Source organism: Xenopus laevis, chromosome 6L (assembly GCF_017654675.1).
Source record: "Xenopus laevis strain J_2021 chromosome 6L, Xenopus_laevis_v10.1, whole genome shotgun sequence".
Taxonomy (NCBI): Eukaryota; Metazoa; Chordata; class Amphibia; order Anura; family Pipidae; genus Xenopus; species Xenopus laevis.
The window spans coordinates 132,181,937-132,206,976 of record NC_054381.1 but is presented as its reverse complement, the minus strand read 5'-3'; the positions used below and the strand labels follow the sequence as shown (position 1 = coordinate 132,206,976).

The 25,040-nt window shown below is 36.7% G+C and overlaps 1 protein-coding gene across 4 annotated transcripts in view; it reads right to left on the bottom strand.

The window, feature by feature from the left end:
- Positions 1 to 25,040, bottom strand: part of LOC108719304 (polyamine-modulated factor 1-binding protein 1) — a 322,584-nt gene that overhangs the window by 259,714 nt on the left and 37,830 nt on the right. The gene's annotated exons all lie outside the window — the stretch shown is intronic.

The window sequence follows — 25,040 nt, the reverse complement described above, 5'->3', positions numbered from 1 at the left end:
GCTTCCCAGCTGAACAATTAGTGCTTACGGAATTAAGGATTTTCCAGTGTGAACACTTAGCTTAGACATATGGCTAAGAAAATGCTGCTACATGTAAACATTCATCATTTAACTAGTGGAACAAATGGAAATGGTAATTAAGAAAGTAGAATATTAGCAGCTGGCGAAGATAGTGGGATTCTGTGTTGAACTAGGTGCCATATAAAAATGTCTGCTGGCTCACATTCTCCTCTCTGAAGCCGCAAGTTTACATAGAAAGAGAAACCGCTAATATCAGCCAAATGGACCTTAGTTAAGAATCTTATAAAAGATCAATTTGATAAGCAGGGGATGAACAGGACCCCATTTCTTGAGTTCCATGCTAAAATGACTCTCATTAAAAGATGCTCTCCCCTATTGATTTCGCCTTAAGTAATGAGAAAGCTTATCCAAAAATCTTTAGCGTTTGGGCTCAAGTTAAGAAAAATCAATTCAGCCATTTCCCATTTGAACTGCTTATGTGAGTTTTACGTACAAAAGGCAAGACAAAGCCAAAATCAGATAAATCGATAATATTGTCAATAGAACATGAAGCTGACAAATGGTGTTTTAAAGCTATTAAAGTAAGCTGTAAACACACAGAAATAGAGAGACAAATCATTTACATTCTATAATTCACTTCTTAATTAGGACAAACACTTCAGTGTTTAATTCAAATACATTTTATACAGTAATAAGATTTATTAGGCTTGAGAAGTGAACAAACCATCTTCTATTTCACCTGTAACGAAGACATAAGGACTTAAAGTTCAAAATGGGCATGTATTTTGTAACTTTTTTTTACCCACAATGCAACATTATTTGTCCAAGTTCCCCATTTGGCTGTTGTCAATGTGGGTTTATCTTTGATAATTTGTGTAGGAAAATCAAACTTTTTTTGTAGGAGGGCTATATCTTACAGTTCATCTTCAATTATTCGGTGCTTTTAAATCTAAATCTGTCGGAAAAAATTTTTTTGGTCAAAAATCACATTTTCATTTTTTTTTTTCCCCAACTCAAATGTTTTGAAATTTATTATGCCCAAACCCTGGAAATTGCTCGAATCCAAAAATACACCATGTAAAACCCATGCAGGTGTCAATGGCAGAGGTTCTTTGTACCATTTGAAATGGTAATAGCCTCCATGATGTTTGAGGTTTTTTTCGGAGGGTTTTGCCTGAAATTAATTCCAGTTTTCAGATTTCGCACCTCAATCTCACAGAATCATGTTTTTGCCATTCAAGTTTTTTCTTAAATAAGATGCCATTCGAGCTGCGAGTTCATTCGAGGTATAAAAAACTCTAATATTCGACCTTTGATAAATAACCCCCTAAGTCTACTGGAAAATCATATAAACATTAAATGAACCAAATAGGATGGTTTTGCTTCCAATAAGAATTAATTATACCTTAGTTTGGATCAAGTACAATGTACTGTTTTATTATTACAGAGAAAATGGAAATCATTAAAAAAAAAAATTGATTATTTGAATAAAATGGAATCTATGTGAGACAGCCTTTCCGTATATCTGAGCTTTCTGGATAATGGGTTTCTGGATAATAGATGCCATACCTGTATAATTAATAAACGTTTCATCTCATGGAAATAAGTAAGTAATAAGATAATGTGTTGAATCTGGCAAATATGGCTTTGTGTTCTGTAACTGTTGATTTGCATATAGCTCTGAAAATTCCAAATGTTGATTCAGGTGAAAAAGTAGAGTTTAGCCTTAAATTATAAAGGGCCTGACAAAGTCTCCCCCACCAAAAAAAACAACCCTTGAATTTATTTTTCTCTCAGAAAAAGCATTCCATATCATTAGACTATCTGACCATTTCTGCATTCATTATTTGAGTGGACAAGCTATTTTGAACAGGGTTAACTAATGCATTAGCTTGGCACATGAAGGAAAATTAATAACTCAGGAGAGCAAACAGTAATGTGTTTATCCAGCATTTTTATGAGTGAATTCAAAATGAGATTTTTTTTTTCCCTCTGCTGCCCATCTTTTGTGGAACCTAATTTTTTTTAATTAGACATTTAGTTCACCTCTCCTCACTGCATGATTAACATTTAGTCAGTTATGCATATTTACACAATTTGAAAGACAATTCTTCAAACTAACAAATTAAACAGGACTATGCACATAAGTATGATGAATGCATGCTAGTAATGAATGCTGTCTTCCTAAAAACAGAAAATATATCTGTGCTACTTTTAATTGGGACAGGAGGTTACAGAAAATACACAAACATGCTTCAAAGCAAAGCACCACAATAAATTTTAATACATTTTTGAAAAAAAAAACACTAAGGGGCAGATTTATCAAGGGTCAAATTGAAAATTCTAATTTTCGAGGTTTTTTTATGGTCAAAACTGTCACATTTGACTAGGGAGTTATTCAATTTGAGTTTTTAGAAAACAAACTAATTTGATTTTCGAGATTTATCATACTCTGGCCCTTTAAGAACGTGCATTTTGAGTTTATGGACGATTTTTAAAAAATCCCTGTAACGAATATAGTTTACCCTGGTGGTCTAGTGGCTGGCAGGGATGTCCGCCGTGTGCGTCCTTCCTCCTCTGTGCCAGTTTCCCCTATGGTGCACGCGGGGCGCACTTCTGAGTTTTGCACGCCGGTGTGATGACGTCATCGCACAATGGCGCAAAATTCTAAGTATTTAAAGGGGCTTTGAATGTAAATTAATTGCCAGTTGTTAGGTTCAATTTAGGTTGTTCCTGTGCTATTTCTAAGTGATTCCTGTTGATCTTCTGGTTAATGACCCTTGCCTTGCCTGACTATTCTGAACTCTATATCCTGACCCTTGCCTGGCTGTTTATTCTGAACTCTCCTAGCTGACCCTTGCCTGTCTGATTATTCTACGCTCTCCAATCCTGATTCTGGCCTGTATAATTATTCTAACTCCGCTTTTGCTGGCCCAGCCTGCCTGTTCCACGCTGTGTTGTCTGGCCTGCCTTCCTAGTGGGGTTCTTCCATCCAGTATCCTTTGTGAGACGATTGTGCCCCTTTGCTCGTCCAGAACATTTAGCTTTCCTCCTCTCTTAATAAGACCTGACGGCATACAATTAGCCGAGGACTCCTCCCGAGGTGAAAGGTGGCTGTTAAAGGCAGAAGCAAGAGTCAAGACCAGGGAGCCTAGAACTGGTTCTGGATTTAGGGTGCCGAATGTGACAATCACATGAATTCGAAATTCAACCTTTTATAAATGGGCCTCCCCATGACTAGACAGTAATATTTTAATATTCATATTAATGAACCTCAAAACAACAGAAAATGTTGAATTTATTCTATACTAAAGTACAATTTATTTTTCAGTTTCCAAAAATGAACATTTCAATGAAGCTAAAAACATTTTAATGTCTTATCTATGTATATTATTCTATATTTATTTTTCAATTCCGAAAAAAAAAAAAACAAATCAAATGGACACATTAAATATTCATTCTTAAGAAATATAATTAATTATGGTAATCATAATTGTTTTCATTCCCAGGTATAACAAATCAATTTAAATCTTGTAAATGTAAAACAAATGTTCTCGCAGGAGGATTCAAAAGTGTATTAAAAAGGTCTTTGTGTGCTTTACTTAAGATTGATAGGAAAACACCTTTTGTAGTAATAATTGCTGATAATGTAACAAAAGTAAAGCTTACCGCAAAAAAAATAAAATTAGCAGCATTAAACAATGTAGTATTGCAATGTAAGAAAATGATTGTAAAAATCAATAACACTTTCATTGTCAGAAGCTTAATCCGACGGTATGCCTGTGTTTATGGATATATGAAATAAAATACATAATTCATATTCCATAATGGTCTGCATAAAAAAATAATTCTCATATGGTACTATTCTACATGTAATTTTTATTAGCAGCGGCTCATTTACATAAAACAAATGCTCGGAGAATAATTGAGTGTGATAATATTTTCATGCCATGTTGTGTGTCGTATTTTATGCCTTACGGCATAATCAAAAGTATAACTGCCTGATCGGTGTACTAAATTTAATACATAATTTGACAACATACAGATATGTATTCCTTACAATGTATAATTTAGATATGATTGCTCAATATTTCACCAATTCTTTCAAGAATGCAGTTGCTCCAGCTTCCAGAAATCTCAGTTGTGGAGCAGGTTGCCAGATCTGAATGTCTCTTTGAATTAATGAATATTTTCAGAAAAACACTTAAACACTTTGCCTATGAATGTTTTAGAAAACCTTGTCATAACATCCAGAAAGTGTACACATGACAGCTAGCATGTGTTACTGCATTTTTATCTTAAATATTTGATGATTGCCTCTCTCAGCTCCAGATGCATCGCCCAAAGGGTTTCATTTTCTTACAGCATAAGTAATTTAGTAGACATATATTAGCACATGACCATTTCTCTGAGTTTTGATGCATTTCTCTGAGTTTATGTACCAGAACTGATTGTGGCTAAAATTCACCAATGTCACTGATTTTGACATTATTGAGCAGTTGCAACAGCAGCATAAAATATGTTTTTATTTTTAATATTCTTAGCCCATATAAGGAAACATTTCTATCTGGGAGAGCCAACTAATTTCTCAGTCTGTAACTATAGTGAGAAGAATTCCGTACTTTCTAAAAATATAAATATGCTCATGCTCTATATGCAATATCTGCAAGGAATCATGTAGTATTACATCTGAAGGTTGTCCATTGATAGGTCACCTTGGAAACCTTGGTCCTGTAGCGGTGCATATAGTAAATCATTTCAGTCCTCTTCATATAATTATTTTATTGGCTGCGCAATTGAAATGTCATACTTTGTGAAAAGAGATGCCAGTAATTTCTTATTCTTGAGTAAATCCCCTTAGTAATTCTGTGTTGTCAATACAAGTTTTCAGCATTATTCATCTCTACCAGTATTAAATACAACAAAATCTACTATAAATTAAAAGTACATCTAAAGCAAATTAAAATGTAAACTTTTAAAATTAATTTTAAAGTTGTAAGGAAATGGAAGGTGCAAAATAAACCAAAATGTTTTTGTACCCATAATGCAGCATTATTTTTAGAATTTCAGTATAACTGCAGGAACTTCAAAATAGTGTGCACCAAATGTACCAATGCGGACATGAATTAGCAATGCATTTCAGCGAAGCAAAATGCGTTAGATTCGACCATCACTAATACTCATACATTTCGGCACCAAAATCCGCCATATATACCTGTAACCAGTGAATTGCAATGGATCCAGGTGCAGGTAAAAAAAAGAAAGCTAATGCCAGCCTTGGGACAGATTCTCGTAATGCACTATTGCACAGGGTGAGATTAGCCCCTGTGTGGCAGTAGACTTAGGGGTGCCACCTAATAGGCAAAATCTACTGGCTAGCTAAATCAGTTCTTTTCTTCATCATATAAAATAGAGGAGTCAGGGTTCTCAGACTCACCTCATAGCTGCACTGTTGGCTCAGCTCATTCTAGTCAGTGGCTGACTCAGGATATGATTCTTAAAGCTTTATCAAAAATTTATGTAAGCAAGGCTCTAGGGCCAGAGGAACAAAGAGAGCTTAGTTCAGTTTTAGACTGACCTCTATATTCTGATTTTCTCAGACTCACTTTCATCTGGTATGCTACCTATGGATTGCAGTGGGCAAATTATTTGAAGGTATCACACTTAAAATGTTGTCCTAGTGAATGGCATTATGAGCAGCAAACAGCATGGCTTTATGAAGGATAGGTCATGTCAGACAAATCTGCTTTTTATGATGAGGTACATAAGATGCTGGACAGTGGGGGAGCAGTGAGAGATGTGATGCGTCAAGAGCTTGCAAGTCACGGTAGGGGAATTGCAGGAGTTGAGGAGGTAGTTAGTGAGAGTAGAAATGTGAGCATATTGTGATGAGAGAGGGGAAATGGTGAGTTTGTAAAATTGGTGGTTAAACAGAGTCTGGTAAATATGAGATCCAGAGCGTTACCATTGGAGTGAGAGGGGGAGTCTGAACAGAAAGATAAGCAAAAGGATGGGCTAGCAAAAGATATTTAGAGACAGAAGGGTTGTTAACGGGTATATTAAAGTCACCTAATAAGATGGATGGGGTGTTAGATGAAAGAAAGTAAGGAAGCCAGGCAGCAAAGTTGTCCAAAAATTGTGCGGTTGATCCAGGAGGTCGATATACGGCAGCAATGCAAAGTACAACGAGAAAAGAGCCTAATGCAGTGATCCTCAATGATAGGGAAGGAACAGGTAGAAGAACTTTAAAAGTACAGCGGGGAGAGAGAGAAGCAATCCTACCCCACCCCCCCAGCTCTGTTTCCAGACCTTGGAGTATGAGTAAGGTGTAGGCCCCCATAGGACAGGGCAACAGGTGAAGCAGTGTCAGTAGCAGAAAAACAGGTTTCAGTAAGTGCGAGAAGGTTGAAGGAATTTGCAATGAAATGGTCGTGTATAGCTGTGAGTTTGTTGCAAACAGATCTGGCGTTCCAGAGAAACAGGAAAGATTAACTAGGTTTTCGGGTATAGGGATAAGAGTTTTGTACTGTTGGAATTTGCAGTGAAGAGAAGAAGCTTGTGGCGGTGATATAACTGGGATGGGGTAGGGGCCAGGGTTTGGGAAATGTCCCCAGCTGTCAGCAATAGAAAGGAGAGATAGACTAAGTGAGAACAGGATTTGAAAGTTCTTTGTTTGCATGAAACAGAGGAGTTTCTTGGAATAGCTAGACAGAGTTAAACTTCATGTGTGGAGAGGGAAGGAGAGGAAAGCAGAGAGGGTGAGATTTGTACAGATTTGTGACTTGATGGTGGAGGTGGTGGAAAATGTTTTAGGAAGCATGAGAGTGAAAGGAGAAGAAATACGTGATAAAGCATTTTGGAGTAAGAAGTAAACTATCAAAAAGGTCTGTTTTCTTCTTATCCCAGCCCATGTTCACTGTTGATTGCAGGATAATCAAGTTGTTTTTATTTCGGTCCGAGTATAAGCCGAGGTACCTAATTTTACCTCCAAAAACTGGTAAAGATTATTTACTCGAGTATAAGCCTAGGGTGAGAAATGCAGCAGCTTCTGGTAAGTTTCAATCAAAAAATTGAGTGTTTCTGCTCCCATTGGAGGTGCCGGCGTCTCATTTTTGGATGCCGGCGAATATTCTTGGAGACTATTCTTGGATGCCGGCGACTATTCTTAGACGCCGGCGACCGTTTTTGCGCTTGACCCGAGTATAAGCTGAGGTTGAGTTTTTCAGCATATTTTGGGAGCTGAAAAACTCGGCTTATACTCGAGTATATACGGTAAATGTAATTGTTAAAATTATGTAATTCACTGAATCCTAACACAGGATTTATTTATGGTAAGTTCATATTTACAGCTTCATAAGAGGCTTACTAACTGAGCAAAACATGGTTGGCACTGACCTCTCATGATGAAATGATTACTGATGGAAGACACAACAAACAACAGTGATGAGTAGGTTAAGGAAAAAAATTTGTCCTCCACTACAAAGGTCACATAGGTGTTTGAAGGGAAGGTATCTGAAGTAGCCCACTGCTGTGTTATGTTCACAAAGAAAAGAATGAGGCAGCTCTTAAGGCAAAGTGATAAAAAAAAATTGCAGTTTTACAGAGAACCTTGATACAATTAAAATGAGGTTATCACAAGAACTGCAAACGAAAAGTGCTGAGCTATGTTTAATCACTTTCCTATAGATTAGAATTTTGATTTTCCCTGCCTCTGCTAATCTTCCTCATCCTCACATCTCCATAATTAAAATGAAATAGCATTATAAATATTAGATTTGAAGAATGAGTAACCTTGACACAAGTTTGTTGATACTACTGCTCTAAATCTCAGTTTAACATATATGTAGAATAGGAGACATAAAGCAAAACGACAGCATGGTCAAAGTTTTCCCACAATAAACAAAACATATAGCTTGGAGCTGTGAGTGCCCACGGGGTTCCAAATGCTGGGCATGCAGGGAATGCCGATTTTTTTTGGAGGGCCAGCAGATCAGGAAGACAGGTCTGGGCAATCCGACCCTGCAAAAGGGTCGCAACAAAGTCTGAACTTTGATAACAATTGAAGCTTTGATCACTTTAAATAGTTGATAGCATATGAAGTATCAAACGTTAAGGCATTATAGCATGTAGGTCTGTGATATTAAAGATGTCCTAGCATTGTGAGACAGTTTAGGAAGATGACAACACAGTGACAACAGTTACAACAGATTCCAGTAAAATTATACTTCCTGGTAGGACAGCATTTCCTCAATGCATGCCCTTTGGGGAGACTTTAAAACAGAAATGTAGAGGAACTGAATCTTGCTCATTATCACTTTAAATAGCTTGTTGATCGTTTATGAAGAATCAAAAGTTAAAGCATTGCAGCATGTAGGTCTGTGATGTTTAAGAAGGCCTAGTGTTGTAAGCCAATTTAGGAAGATGACAACACCTAACAGAGTTAAAATTGCATAAAAACTAAAAATATTTGCAAGAGTTAAAGGAAAAGTAAACATTCGGATTTTTTTCATTTGCAAATCTTTTTCACAGTTCCTCCACATCAAATCAAGATGCAATTATAGATCAGCGCCACAGGCTATGGAAAACAGACCTCTGAAGAAGCTGACCTTAACAAAACTCATCACTTCTGATCTCAGCAGTGAAAGGATGTACAGGTGGAACATACGGGAGAGGAAGACGCCGGAAGAACCCATCTCTTTGTATTGCAAAGGTTCACCTCCATGCTCTGCACTATAAGACTGGACTGTTTGATATGTGCTCAGAAGTGTGACTTATGTAAGTGCAATGAGTTTTAAAACCTTTTAAAAAATGAAGGCAAATTCCACTATGGGCACCACTGTCCCTGCTTTTTAATGTCTTAACAGAAAAAGGAATACCCTGGAGCATATTGATATGCTGTTTTGAAATCAGGAATCTTGTAAATTGCCAATCCCACCAGAGAGCAGAGAAGCAACATGCTGATTTTTATTGATTGGAAAAAAAAAAACACAATTCCACCTTATTTCAATTCATTTTACCTTTGAAGCAAGCACTAAAAGCACTTTGTTTGACTTAATTATAATTTTATTTCGGAGAAAGCACCTTGTAGAAATCCCTATAGCATGTTAAAACACACACAAAAAATCTTTGCATAGACTTTCTATGGTTCAAGACACACACAGATTTGTGTTGTAACACTTTGGTGTGTTGGTATTTTTAGTAATACCATTTTTGACCTCGTGTAAGACAAAACTCAGTAAAGGAAAACCTTTAGTAACAGTCAGGCAATTTATTCATTCATAATACAACATAACAGTTTTGTCTGGGTAAGCTGTTGGAGTAACACACAGAATGTCAGCCAAGGACTTACCAAAGAAACACCTCTTGGTCCAAGCGTTATATAACTTTCAGAAGGCATTTACAGTAATTGTGACAAGGGGTTCACGGAAATACCATACATGGTCCGGCGAGGAGACTTACTGGCATATATTTGTACATTCCTGTAAGATGTGCAGTTTTGCAACATAAGAGATTTCTGGTTCCAACTGTCCACAGCCTCGTAAACATCTGTTGGCTAAACATAACCATTGTGGTACAGACAGCTATTGAGCAACACTTCTGCAAAAGGGCATAAGAGACTTGCTGACACTATGCTGACACTCTGGAATCTAAGTAACAGAGTGGTGATCATTTATTTGTATGGCCTAGTATAAGTTATATGAGTGACCATTGTCCACAGTAGACCATTTAGCCCTTTTTAGTCCATCCTGCCTTAGGCCATATAGCGTTATGGCGTCATAGAGGGTGGGGGTGACAACTAACAACCCTCTGACACTAGCCATTCGTCCGTCTTAGGATTTAGACCGTTCCAGACATCAAATTTCACTGTCATTCCTCTCTTGAAACATTGAATATGTTTCACATTAGTAATTACAGGCACAGTAAGAGTGCTGAGAGGACCCCCAGGAACAAGGGAGGTCTATTATAAATGGGACAGTGGTGTGCGCTACTGTGAGTTACAGTTCAACTGTCGTGGCAGCACCAATACAGAAGTGCAGCTGAAAGCTGAAATCAGTGAAAAGAAAAAACAGGAAGCTAGGGAGCTACAGATACATCCTGTTTCATGAAATAACTTGGTTAAGTGCAGTTGGGAACAGAAAACCCTATAAAATGACAAAGAATATACAATATATATGTAACATGTTATAAGAGACTAATATAATACTGATTTCATTACTATTGAAAAGTAAAAAATTATTCTCTCTTTCTTTCAAACCTCCCCACACATGGCTGAGAAAAGCTTTATCTTATAGATGTAAATCAAATGAAAGCAGAAGTTGGGGGGAGGTGCTTATATCACAAATTCTAACAGAGAAATATAGACCAAGTATTAAGGCCAGGATGACATGGATAGACTCAATGAAACTTTCAATGGAGTTGTTTAACCAGCTATAAAGTTTTACCTAATCATTTGGAATAACTGAACTGTTCTATTAAAAAATTACACTTATTGTTGCAGCTCTAAAACTTTGACTATATGACATTCAACAAACATTTCAGAAACAATATGAGTACAACCTTCTTTTTCCTATCAAAACACATACTAATCTAAAATCATACTATTCTGGTCAGCTACTCTATTTATTTGAACAACCTCTATGTTTATAGTTACATAGTTAAATTGGGTTGAAAAAAGACAAAGTCCATCAAGTTTAACCCCTCCAAATGAAAACCCAGCATCCATACACACACCCCTCCCTACTTTCACACAAATTCTATATACCCATATCTATACTAACTATAGAGCTTAGTTTATGACGGTGATAAGATTTATATTTTTTATAGATTTAACATTATGGGCGGGACTAGTCTTGGAATCTAGACTCTACTCAATACTAATATTAGCACATGACAGAGTTCTATTATTATGGGGTTTATCAGTTTTTTTTTCTTCGTCAGTGCTGTTTACACACAACCGGCTACATATAGAGCTGAGGACCTGGGGCAATAATACAATAATAAGTAATTACAGGAAACTTCCCTTCTAAAAACTGTTTAACCAGATACAATTTTACCTTTGTTGTTTTCATAACTAATCTAAAACTAAACATATAGAGAAAATGTTACATTATCACATTCCCATTGTTCTTATAAATTGTACACAATTTAACTATATCACATTCAATACTGTATGAATCTAAACCTTAAAATTAACCCATTTCAATATCAGTCCATCAATTCATTATAGGGGAAAGTCCAATCAGAGAGACATCATGGCTTTGGATAGGCATATGAAGAAATATTCAACAGTCACTTGTATTCAGTCAATGCAGCAGTCTCTGTACAGTTTTTTTTTTTTTTTTTTTTAGGAGTTCATAATCAGTCCATAGTTTCGATATTAGGATAGGCAAAAATGTAAAGGCATCACAGATATGAATGGCAAACTTGGAAATGGCTCTTTGTATGTATGTAGAGTTTCTTTCAATGAGTGGTGTGATCAATGATAGCTGTTCTATTTGGAATGGATTGGAATAATCTCAACAGCTACTGATGGAATTTTGCTCAGATCACCAACCTGGAAACAAAGAGACAATGTGACAATATCTGGTGTTCTGGTAATACTGACTTGTCTAATGTACTAGCTAAAGAACTCTAATGAAACTACTGTATGAACTGTCAGTAATGAGAAGTGGTTGTACATTTATGATATGAGTGAAGGACGTTCGTTTTCTTGTGTTTAATTCAAATGGGGAAAGTCCACAACACCTGATAGGATTGTTGCAGAGAATTGACAGGACAGCTGGGAATAAATCCAACCAAATGCTGCCAGTAATTGTGTTGTTGGAAGTGGGATGGTACAAAGACACAATTCCACTTAATATCAGTGATATTTGCAAATTTGTAACAGAATCGAAAATTTAATTATGTAAACTATCAAATACAACCTGTACTGTTTCCTTCTTATAACAAAATAATATTGATTAATCATAACCAGGAAAAACATTTAACAAGTTCTCTCTTGTATCTATATATATATTTTTATATTTTTAGCCTAAATGAGAATGACATAGACCCATTTTAGTAGCATCATTTATTTCTACAAATTTGGTAGTGAAATTACTGGTTATCAGACAAAATCAACAATACATTTAAGTCACTTCTGCATTTTCTTACACTTGCAGGCTTGTGATGCAAGATACACAAGTGCAAAGATTACGGGAGAAGTTTTTCTTTTAGCAGCGGCACAAGCACATAAGCTGCATTTTTATTAACTGAAACTTATTTAATTAGAAAAAATAGTAACAACAACAGAACCCACAATATAATACTCCCCTCTTGTTGTACTGCAAATGCAGTACAATAATATGAAATAATAGATTCACATCTGTCTAGAGAATAATAAAAATAATTTAACCTGTACCAATGAGTGAATCGGGTATAGATCCAAACTGCATCAAATTTACCTTCATGGTGGTGAAAAAGATCCAGATGCAGGAGATACAGAAAAAAAAATACAGATGAGTATGAAATAGTAAAGTTAAAAATATGTGCTGTGGTTAAAAGTTCCTGAGCCAGCTGCCTGACAAAAGAGGAAGTTACAAAACAGTGAGAGAAGTTGAGCATCTGAAATATTGTGCAACGGAGGATTCTGGGAAATGTAGTTTTTATGACAGTACCAGCAAACAGAATCCTTCTTGTTATTAATTGGACTATGAACTAGATTTCCTCTAAAGGGTGCTGTAAGTCTAATGCACCATTAAGTACTTCAGTGTGAAACAACTGATCCTGATTTATTTGGTCGTCAGGACGTTTGTCTTCAGAATATTCAGGGGAAGTACTACTGTTAATAAGCTTAAAACATTCTGAACCATTAGCTCAATAAGAATCTTTATTACTGGGGGCTGCACCGTCTGTGGAACCAAAAGTTCTGAGATTGTGTAACCCTGTGTTACTCTAAAATTGCCAATAGGCACATTCAAATTTGGCATTTAATTGCTCCTGGGTATCCATATAAAGGACTGGATCTAAGTTTGCTGAGCAAGGAGCAGAGCATAGGTGTAATGTCTCAGCTGAAGTATATGTGAGAAATATCACTTTCTATATTGGTTGGCAAAAGCCTGCTAGATCTAATAGCATGCAATTTGTATAGTAAAATATTTACTCTTTCACGTATCCTTTATCTGTCACAGTAGAATTTCAAGTTGTGAGGGAAGAAAACTATCGCCTTCTGGCCAGGAAAACGCAGTCTTGTCCCCTCCACTGTGACACTTAACAAAGGCTTTGAAACTTAAAATGTTTTGGGCACTCAACTAGCATATCTAGGAGGATTGTTCTAAACTGATGGAACATGTTTTTTTCAGATCGCAAATCAAACATAATACCCTTAGAAAACAGTTATCAATCTGACACATAAAGATAAAAAGAGAAGTAAGTTTAGTTTGAGACAAAAACTATAACAGAGAACATTTAAAGAGACAACACTAATATTTCTGTTAACACAAGAAAGACAAGTGGAGTGAATTAACCTTATTCACGAGTAACCTATTCACAAACAGAAATACACAAGAGAACTAATGTTACTATGAGAATAATAACAAAGAAGACAATGTTAGGATAAGATACGAATAGTGACATGATAGTCTAAGACAAAATGACAATATTTTAGTGATAGACCCATAGAACAAATATTACATTACAAGAGGTACCTATGAAAACATTTAAACATTAAAGAGAACCAAAAACAGTAAGGCAAACATATTCATTACCGACACATCAAAGTCATATAACCGTCAAGTCAAGTCAAGTCAAGTCCTTTTCTTTCTAACATACACACAAGTATTACATTCAAAATATGCTCTAACAGACCTGTAGGATGCAAAAAAGCTTAGCAGCGAGCTATTAACATTGGTTTATAAAACAAACAGGGCAAACAAACATACATATAAACTGGAGTCACCTGCAGGAAAAAATTATGTTACACTTTTCTCTGTAATTTAGAACAGACTTACAATTGAGTGGAAAGGGAGAAAATAGGTTTGAAGTTGCAGATGGACAAAACCTAAATGTTTGTATGACTCTCGTTTTTCATCTGACAATTCAAACGGACAGGAAAGTGATTCACACTTCACACTCTACAGAATTTCCTTCAGAAAACCTCGTTTTCCGTATTTCTGGCCTGCAGACTCTGAGATAGAGCCACACATTCTCTCACACACCATTACACATATGACAGTTACACTAAAGTTATTCACGCACTCGGCTAAGCAAACATTCAACATTCATGGATCCTTTTGCATTCATCAAACAACATACAGTACACGTGTAATTTCTATTTCAAGATGTTTTAGACTACACTTCATGATAAGGAATAACAGACGTACAAAATACAAAAACAGGAAGGAAACTGCGGATTCCTATCATGAATGGCAGATAATTTCAGCTGATTAACACAACAATTAACAAAACAATAGGCAAAAAGAAGAAGTTAGAAAAACATATATACCCCACCCCGGGGGGTACTTACGCGCGTGTATCCATCATCCGTTAAAGTAAAGCTTTACGGGGAAACCGTCCTGGAAAAGAAAATATCCACGGGTAAACTATCGACATCCGAGAACAAAGCTTCCTCGGGTACACTCCAATGGCCACAGCCTGGAGCCCTCCATTGCCTGAAAAAAATTGACTGGAAAAAAATGAATCACAGTCGGCGGGTCACCATATGTTGGTATTTTTAGTAATACCATTTTTGACCTCGTGTAAGACAAAACTCAGTAAAGGAAAACCTTTAGTAACAGTCAGGCAATTTATTCATTCATAATACAACATAACAGTTTTGTCTGGGTAAGCTGTTGGAGTAACACACAGAATGTCAGCCAAGGACTTACCAAAGAAACACCTCTTGGTCCAAGCGTTATATAACTTTCAGAAGGCATTTACAGTAATTGTGACAAGGGGTTCACGGAAATACCATACATGGTCCGGCGAGGAGACTTACTGGCATATATTTGTACATTCCTGTAAGATGTGCAGTTTTGCAACATAAGAGATTTCTGGTTCCAACTGTCCACAGCCTCGTAAACATCTGTTGGCTAAACATAACCATTGTGGTACAGACAGCTATTGAGCAACACTTCTGCAAAAGGGCATAAGAGACTTGCTGACACTATGCTGACACTCTGGAATCTAAGTAACAGAGTGGTGATCATTTATTTGTATGGCCTAGTATAAGTTATATGAGTGACCATTGTCCACAGTAGACCATTTAGCCCTTTTTAGTCCATCCTGCCTTAGGCCATATAGCGTTATGGCGTCATAGAGGGTGGGGGTGACAACTAACAACCCTCTGACACTAGCCATTCGTCCGTCTTAGGATTTAGACCGTTCCAGACATCAAATTTCACTGTCAGGTGACTGCACTGAATATTAACAATATTGCACTAGGTTCTGTTATTTGTTTTTTTACATAGCCTGTGGCGCTGATCTATAATTATATATTGACAGTGACAACAAAGTTACAACACATTCCAGTAAATCATACTTCCTGTTAGGACAGCATTTACTCCATCATTGCCCATTGGGAAGACTTTAAAACAGAAATGTAGAGGAAATGATCAGAATATGCATCTTGTAAAGGGGATGTAAAGGCAAAAAAAATAAAACCCCATTTTTACTTTCTTTAATAAAAAAAAAAAAATAATTAGAAAATGTGTACAGTTTTTATAATAAACCTGACTGTATGCAGTGAAATTCCCTCTTTGTTTTACTTGCTCTGACTGCTACAGATAGGAAACTTCAGACAGTCCCTAACTGCACTGCAGGGAAACGATCATACTTTAAAACGGCCCCCACCTTACTTCTCTGACCTTGAGCAGCTTTGTTTGTTTCCCTGTAAAGCAGCCGATGACTGTGTAGAGATTTGTATCCATAGGCCCAGTGCAATCTGTATATTCTGATTATTAATCAGTCTTGCTGTATCTGCTTCTATGGCAGATATTATTTGACTTGTACTGTTTTTATAATTTTTGATGATCCCTAAGCTTAACCTCCCAACTGAAGCCCAGACCACACTGAGCATGTGCATGGTCTTGGTCTTGCAAAGATGTTAAACAAAGTTACAAGATGACAGACCCCCTGCGGCCAACTAATTAGTCTTCTGGTGCAGTATGTTCATGCTTATGTTTACTATACAAAATACAGCATTTTTAGCCTTATTCTATTTTAGACTTTAATTCATCTTTAAGCAACAGACTGTTACATCAATCCTCCACATGTTAGTTATCTTGTTTGCACACTTGCATTTACTTCCACATTATTTTGATGCTTTGTGTATTTCCATTCTCAAATAGTAAACAGTGACATACAACAATTTTTGCAGCTTAAAGGAATTGTTCAGTGTAAAAATAAAAACTGTGTAAATAGATAGGCTGTGCAAAATAAAAAATGTTTCTAATATAGTTAGTTAGCCAAAAATGCAATGTATAAAGACTAGAGTGATTTGATGTATAACATGTCAGTCAGAACACTACTTCCTGCTTTTCGGCTCTCTTGGTTTACACTGTCTGGTTACCGTGGTTACCAGGTAGTAACCATTCAGAGACTTGAGGGGGGGCACATGAGTCATATCTGTTGCTTTTGAATCTGAGCTGAATGCCGAGGATCAATTGCAAACTCACTGAACAGAAATGTACCATGTGGCCCCCCTTCAAGTCGCTGACTAACTCAGAGTTATAGAGCTGAAAAGCAGGAAGTTGGATTCTGGCTGTTTTATTGGACATCTGTTCACTCCAGCCTTTTATATTACATTTTTGGATAACTAACTATATTAGAAACATTTTTTTATTTTGCACAGCCAATCTATTTACCCAGTTTTTATTTTCACACTGACCTATTCCTTTAAACTTTCTTATTCTGAACAGATTGTCCAAAACTATAAACACAACAAAAAAAGCTAGATGTATAAATGTTCAATGAAAGTACAATGGAAGTGCGTCTGGTCTGGCAAAGTTAGCTACACACTTACAAAAAAGAGATGGGGTTTAATCAATGCAGATCAATGCACCCTGGTCCCCTGTTTCACCAGTAATTTAGTATCTATGCAAGTGTGTCTGCTTTCAAAAACAGGGGTTTTTAGTTACAAATTTATGATCACAAAATTGACAAGTCCTTTGAGATAGGATTAAACCCTTTAAGACCAGTCCGTTGGTCAAAAGACACTTATCCCAAGAAATGCTACTATGCAGGGAGTCGCCAGCCTATGAAAAATTACCAGAGGTAATTAGTTAGGACCACCATATGGAGTTTACCATGACATGGTGTGGTGGCTTGTCAATTATATGATCATAACTTTGCAACTAAAAACCCCTATTTTTTAAAGTATATGCACCGGCATAGATACTAAATTACTAGTGAAACAGGCAAACAGAGAATGTACATTAATCAAACTCTTTCCTTTTGTATGTTTACAGATAGCATAGACCAACTAGATCCTACCAAATTTCTTGAAAATAAATAAATACTGCTATGTAGCAGCTGAAGGGACAGGGATAATTATTACGTTTGTTTGTTGTTAAGTATTCAAAGTGGTTGGTGGGTTATGACTTTGAATAATGCCGAAGAGGGAGGAATCTAATTTAAAGAACTTCTATCAAGAGGATAATTTCCTCAATTATTAGACTCTGGCTGGCACGCAACATTCTAATTACTGTGATCACTTAGTAATCAAACTACTAAATAGCAATTTAAAGATTGAGCTGCTGAGCAGCATATTGATAAAAAAATAGGACAAGAATGGAAGAGATAATTGTTATTGCAATTCTTGGTTTACTTTAATCAACCCTTTAAAATGTAATTACACATGGAAAAAAACGAAAAAAAAAACCTACCATACTAAAATAAATAAGTTATTTCATAATAGGAAGTAAATAAATAGTTTACTATAGTTTACCATTTAAGTTCTTTACATACAAGACTTTGATAATGAATCTAAAAGGAGGACTAAATTTGCAGACAAAGAGGAATTACAACAAAAAAATGTAATGTTTTATATATATATATATATATATATATATATATATATATATATATATATATATATATATATATATATATATATATATATCTTTTTTTTATTTCTTTCTTTCTTTTCTTTCATAGTAGGGATGCACCAAATCCACTATTTTAGATTAGGCCGAACCCCAGAATCCTTTGCGAGAGATTTGGCTGAATACCGAATCCTAATTTGCAAATGCAAATTAGGGGTGGGAAGGGGAAAACATTTTTTACTTCCTTGTTTTGTGACATACTGGGGCTCATTTATTAACGCAGCGCAGCGCTAAAAAGAGCGCAGTGGCCAGACATTTGCCCAGCGCATGCGAGTATTTAATAATGTAGCGCACGATACCTTAACAGTGCGATTTGTGCGCTAATGTAGACACAAGACAGGTGCGACGTGTGAAACTGCGTATCAGCTGTCGCAGTGCTTATAATAAATTGTGCGCACAGGAAGATACCGCAAAGGTAAGGATTAGTTGTGCTCATGTATGAATGCGCTGCTTTAATTAGTTGCGTCACATATTGCGCATATTGCGTTCACTTAGACGCATCTGCATTTGTTTCTGTGCTAATATTTGTTTGGTTGCAAAGGTGTTTAGCCTACCTGATACCCTTAAAGGAACCTTGGTCAATATAAACATGTTGGGTGGAAGGCGTGGTTAATATGCACTTTACAAGGGTTGTTCATCTTGAATATACTAGCGCAGCTGGGCAGGAATGCGCATTTTGAAGAGCGTTACTATTACGCCACGAAGAGGCAGGCGTAAAAATTGTGGTGCTGTTGCCCGGGTGCAGTTTTGCACATATACAGACGCAAATCTGCGACGGCCGCAGTGCAAGCGCATTGTAGCCACGCCCACAGCCACGCCCCTAACAACCACGGCATCGTTTGCGACATAAATGCCCAATCTTTTGCGCAATGCGCATAAACAAAACCATCGCAAAAGCTCTGTGTTATGCGCAATATCACGCAAATATATTAGCGATCACGCTTGTGATGGCGCAGACAACCTTTTGCGTCCACTTATGCGCTGCGCTGCTTTAATAAATGAGCCCCAATGTCATGCAATTTCCCTCCTCGCCCCTAATTTGCATATGAAAATTAGGATTCGGTTCAGCCGGGTAGAAGGATTCGGCCGAATCCGAATCCTGCTGAAAAAGGCCGAATCCCGAACCAAATCCTGGATTTGGTGCATCCCTATTTCATAGACTGTATACATAGGAGTTTTATTCATCTTTTAAAAAGTTTTCCCTAACAAAGATATAGTGAATATATAAAGATACTAGAAACACCAGAGCACGTATTTGGCAATGGATAAAAGTTAGACTTCCATTGGCCTTTACATTTTGAGTTCTTTATTTAATATCATTGCAGTTTTGAATCATTACTAGTGGAAATAAAGGGAAAAGGCATGAGGCTAGGTATGTTCTTAGTTTCCCAGGTGCCCAGAGATGTTTGACTTATGCTCTGATAAACTGCAAGTTGCAGTGATATCACCCCCTTCCTTCCCCACCAGCAACAGAGCAATGGGTAACCAGATAACATTTCCCTGACACTTGCATTGCTAAACATGCCCCAACTAGTAGTAGATATGAGAATAGCACTCAAGTATAACACCCCACCTGTATGGAACATTGAGTAGCAGAAACAACAGCTTATATGAAAGCAGTTCCATTGTAAAGTGCTTGCTCTTTCTGAAAGCACTATAGGTTTAATATTCAGATTTGTTTGTAGGGAAGACTGCATGGATGATGTTTCAACAACAAACTTGTCTATATGTAGGTAATTTAATAGAATATGGTAATAACTCATGAAAGTAAATACTGCCCTGAATAATGAATGAGAACCACTAGCACTTAGGGCAGGAGTACAATAGTTTTAGACAATTTAGTTATGGTTCTTTTTTCAGGCAAGTATTCCAATAACAGTTTTATATGTGGGTTCAGCCTGCCAGGTTAAAGAACAGGACTTATGGTTTTGGTAACCCCTTTGGTAGGTAACCATGGTGATATTATGTGGTTGAGACATTGACTTCTATATGGGCTTGGTACCTAGGAAACTGAACACTTAAAAGCAATTGTTATGAAATGAAAATACCACACACACACCTGCAAAGCTACAGCTAAGGGGCCGATTCATCAAGGGTCGAATATCGAGGGTTAATAAACCCTCGATATTCGACTAGGAACTAAAATCGTTCGACTTCGAATATTGAAGTCGAACGATTTAGCGCAAATCCTGCGATTGAACGATCGAAGGATTATTCGTTCGATCGAACGATTAAATCCTTCGAATCGAACGATTCGAAGGATTTTAATCCAATGATCGAAGGAATATCCTTCAATCAAAAAAACTTAGGCAAGCCTATGGGGACCTTCCCCTTAGGCTAACATTGACTTCGGTAGCTTTTAGCTGCCGAAGTAGGGGGTCGAAGTTTTTTTTAAAGAGGCAGTACTTCGACTATCGAATAGTCGAATAGTCGAACGATTTTTAGTTCGAATCGTTCGATTCGTAGTCGAAGGTCGAAGTAGCCCATTCGATGGTCGAAGTAGCCCAAAAAAACACTTCGAAATTCGAAGTTTTTTTAATTCGAATCCTTCACTCGAGCTTTGTAAATGTGCCCCTAAGTGTCTAGTGTAGTTATCTGGCTATCAAGAAGGCCAGACTGACAGAGGGGCCTTACAGCTTGTGTTCATATAAAACGTCAGGATCAATCGTTTAATGACTGTATGTGACCATAAAAGCTGTGACCATAATATCATGCAAAAGATTATGTCACATTTTTTATTTGAAGGTTAGTCAGCTAAACGATGACTCAGATTTATCAAGGGTGGAGTAGTAAATTCAAATTCAAATTTTCGAGTGTCAAAATTCACACATTGGAATTGTAATCCTCCTATTCAAATGTATATTCGAATCTGAGATTTATCACAACTCGGCCATGGAAATAAACCTAATTTTAATATTCACCACCTAAAACCTGCCGTGTTCATTTAACGTCAATGGCAGAGGTTTTTTTGGGAGAAAAACTTGATTGGTACGAATCAAATATGATTTGAATTTTCTGGTCGGAACCATTCGATCAAATATTAGCCATTCTAATTTTTGCTTAAATAACCTCCAATTCGAATTGTGAGTATATTTGAATTTAGAAAAAATTAACAAATTCGACCTTTGATAAATGGACCTCTAAATGTTGGGGCATGCCAATGTCATGAATTGAAACTACAAACAATCTTGATTGACACTGATCAGTTATCATTATGTTTCATATCTCCACTAGCTACAGGAAACACAAATGTTATATGCAATTCATACTGGATTATAATGCTGTGTATCTTTTTAGCCATTCTTGCACATACTTTTCCACTTTAAGGGAATCACTGCAAACTGAATCTAATTAAAAAGGTTCTAAGAAAGAAGTAATCCAATTATATTTTATGCAAAAAATGAAAGGCTAATCATTCACCCTCCCTACAACCTTAGCAACCTTTAAGCTACTAAGAAAGTAGCAAAGCAACTATATTGCATGCAAATAAGAAATGTCAATTGGCCACCCACCCCACAACGTTAGCAAGGACATCTGGTAATAATTAGTGATAACATTTTTTACCACGTTTCTCTGTGAAAATGATGTCCATAGACTACAATGGGTGAAAAAAAATTGTTATTGTCCAAAAAAATTATTGGCCATTCACTTCAATGCATTTTGGCACATTTACGCAAAGCGAAACTGGTCAGATTCGCCCATCACTAGTAATAATTATTTATCTTAAATATTTATTGGTGTTGCTGTTGGAACAATGTATTTAAATTTTACTTTAACTAGCAAATGTAAAGCCCATTGGGCAGTAATGGATTTTGTTGGTTTGCCAGTTTTAATATGATTGCCCAACAGGCACTACCTTTTCTCATCCCATGCAAACTTATCTCCTCCTTTTCTCCTCATTCTCCCTGTGCCATTCTTTCCTTCTTTGCTCCCATGTCTCTATGCTATTATCTTCTCCACCCCCACTACATAACACATTCTTCCCTCCCCTCATGCCATCCCTCCCTTTTTCCATCTCCGCCATCCCTCCCTTTTTCAATCTCCCCATGTACAATTTTCTTCTGTTTGTCAAGTTTACTATATGCAATTTTGTTTAACCATGTCCCCTTTTCTCTTCTTCCCTATATGCTATGCTCTTTAATTCGCCATTTTCCTATGTGACACTATGGGGCAGATTTACATATGGTCGAATACTGAGGGTTAATTAACCCTCGATATTCGACTGCCGAAGGTAAATCCTTCGACTTCGAATATCTAAGCCGAAGGATTTACAGCAATTAGTTCGATCGAACGAAAAATCCTTCAAATCGAACAATTCAAAGTATTTCAATCAATCAAACGATTTTTGTATGACCAAAATACCTTAGAAAGCCTATGGGGACCTTCCCCATAGGCTAACATTGAAGTTCGGTAGGTTTTAGGTGGCAAAGTTGGGGGTCAAAGTATTTTTTAAAGAGACAGTACTTCAACTATCGAATGGTCGAATATTCGAACGATTTTTAGTTAGAATCGTTAGATTCGAAGGCGAAGTTGTAGTCAAAGGTCGAAGTAGCCAAAAAAACCATTCAACATTCTAAGTTTTTTTTATTCTATTCCTTCACTCGAGCAAAGTAAATGTGCCCCTATATCTACCTTCAGTTCCCTTCCAATGTATCATACTTTTAACTCTTCCGTCTACCCATGTGCCATTCACCTTTATCTCTCTTTTGAAATACAATATTTTCTTTCCCTCCTTCTTTCAACATTGCCCCTTAGTCCCATTCTGTTCAAAATTGCCATTGCCATGTGTGCCATTGTTTTAAATTTAGCAATCACTCCTTGTTGATTCTCTGACCATGTGGGATTTTTTCAGCATGCCATTCTTTTTTCCCTACCTCCTCCTTTTGGATTAAGAAAAAAAAATACGTAGACAAAAAACGAGAAAAATGAGTAAAGGATGTAGAGAAAAAAATGTAAAGTGTGTGAACAAAAAAAGAAATAATATGGAAGAACAGTTAGAGGGAATACGTAGATTGAATCTTTGGCTGTAGAAGCACAATTATAGTATACGGCAGCCATAAGATGAGAGGAGGAAGTAGACAGAACAGGTATGCAATAAGTAAGCAGACAGAGGATGGATTTAGGAGAAGTAGGAGAGTAATTGGAGAACCAATATGAACAGAAAACATTTTAATGGCATTGAAAGAAAAATCTAAGTAAACCCAAAGGAAAGATTTCATTATGCAGTGCATTCTCCGAATGCTTCCTTCTAAAATCACTTTGAATAAAAAAAAAAGACAGATGGAAACTAGCTTTTTTAAAAGCCCCATAACACTCCAATGAAGCACTAACCACTTCATAGCCTACTCAAGAAATCAACGAGATACTTTGATCTTAATATATGTGAAGATTAAATGCAGCAGGAAAAGCTTTTAAGAAGCTTATCTGCATACTAAGGTTAATGATAGCATTTAATTAGTTGCATATTTAATTATGCTTCTTATTAAAAATGAGCCACTTAGTCAGCTGGCTTGTCTTCACATTTGGCACGTTTTCAAGGTAAACCACTGAAGTAGGAATTATGTGTAACGAATGAAGCTCATAGTTGTCAAACATGACAAAGCCGAAGCCAAAACTAAAGCCAGCAAATATTTTCGTTTCATTGGCGTTCTAATAATTCAGTAATACTTACATTGCATTCAGAACTCTGCATTTTTGTACTAATGGAGAGATTTTTTATGTCTTAGCATTAGAACATGAAATGGTTAAGGGCTAACAGTTCCACTAAGAAAATCATTTATTTTTCTAATTTAACAGTTAAATGGATGAACTATACATTTTAAGGGTAATTAAATAACAAGTAAAGCATAATGGGAAGGCAACTGACCAAATGTGCTTTAAATAAATAAATAAATATATATATATTTATAAAAAGTATGAATGGGAAAAAAAGCTAAATAATACGGTTACGAATGCGTCCTCTTAATGCAATTGCACTAATGGAAAACTATTACAACACACATCAAAAGCTTTTCCACATTCACAAATGATACGAAGACACTTCATGGGACATTTTTTGACAAGGTGTATCAATTTAGAGACCTTTTACCCCATTAAAGTAATAATGTACTAAATAATCCCCAAAATTATGGTGAAAGTAGTGCACATTCCTAAACTCCCTTGAGTTAACATTGTGGAGTCTTGTCATGTCACATATCACACATTGATCCTACTCAATGTGACTGAAAGGTTTTTTTGGTGTTTTTTTTTATTAAACTTGATTTCTCTAAAACCATGAATGCCATGAAAGTTATTAAAAGATCAGAATATAAAAAGTATGAATGGGAAAAAAAGCTAAATAATACGGTTACGTAAAGGTATCCAAAACCCAGAACAATCACCAAGGTCCCGGTTGCAGCTCAGTCTTCTGCTTAGGACAACCACCTTTCGCTTTGGGAGGAGCCCTCCGATACTCAGGTGCCACCAGGTCTCATCGTGAGAGGACCAGGAAGAGAGTTCTGGGCAGGCTAGGGAACCGAATGTAGTACTGACCAGAGAACAAGAAGAGTGGTCGTGGAAGAGGCCGGGTCGATACCAAATGGAAGAAGCAGTCAGACAATTCAGTACAGATTCAGAAGACAAAGGAGTAGTCAGGGTCACAGGCCAGGTCAAAACACACCGATATCAAAGCACAGAGCAGCATCCGAAAGAATAGTCAAAACTAGCAAGGGTCAGGATAGGCAGTGAACAAGACAGAGTCAGGGGCTCAAAGGCAGGGTCGACAACTGATCAGGAACAATAGGAAAAGCACACCCAGGAACTAAGAAAATAGACCTTGACGTTGGCAGTGAGTAACTGCCCAAGGCTCCTTTAAATTTTCAAACTTCACATTGAAGAAAGAGCAGGGCACGTTGTGTGCCGACTAGCACTCCCTAATTGCATCTGAATAATACACAGGGG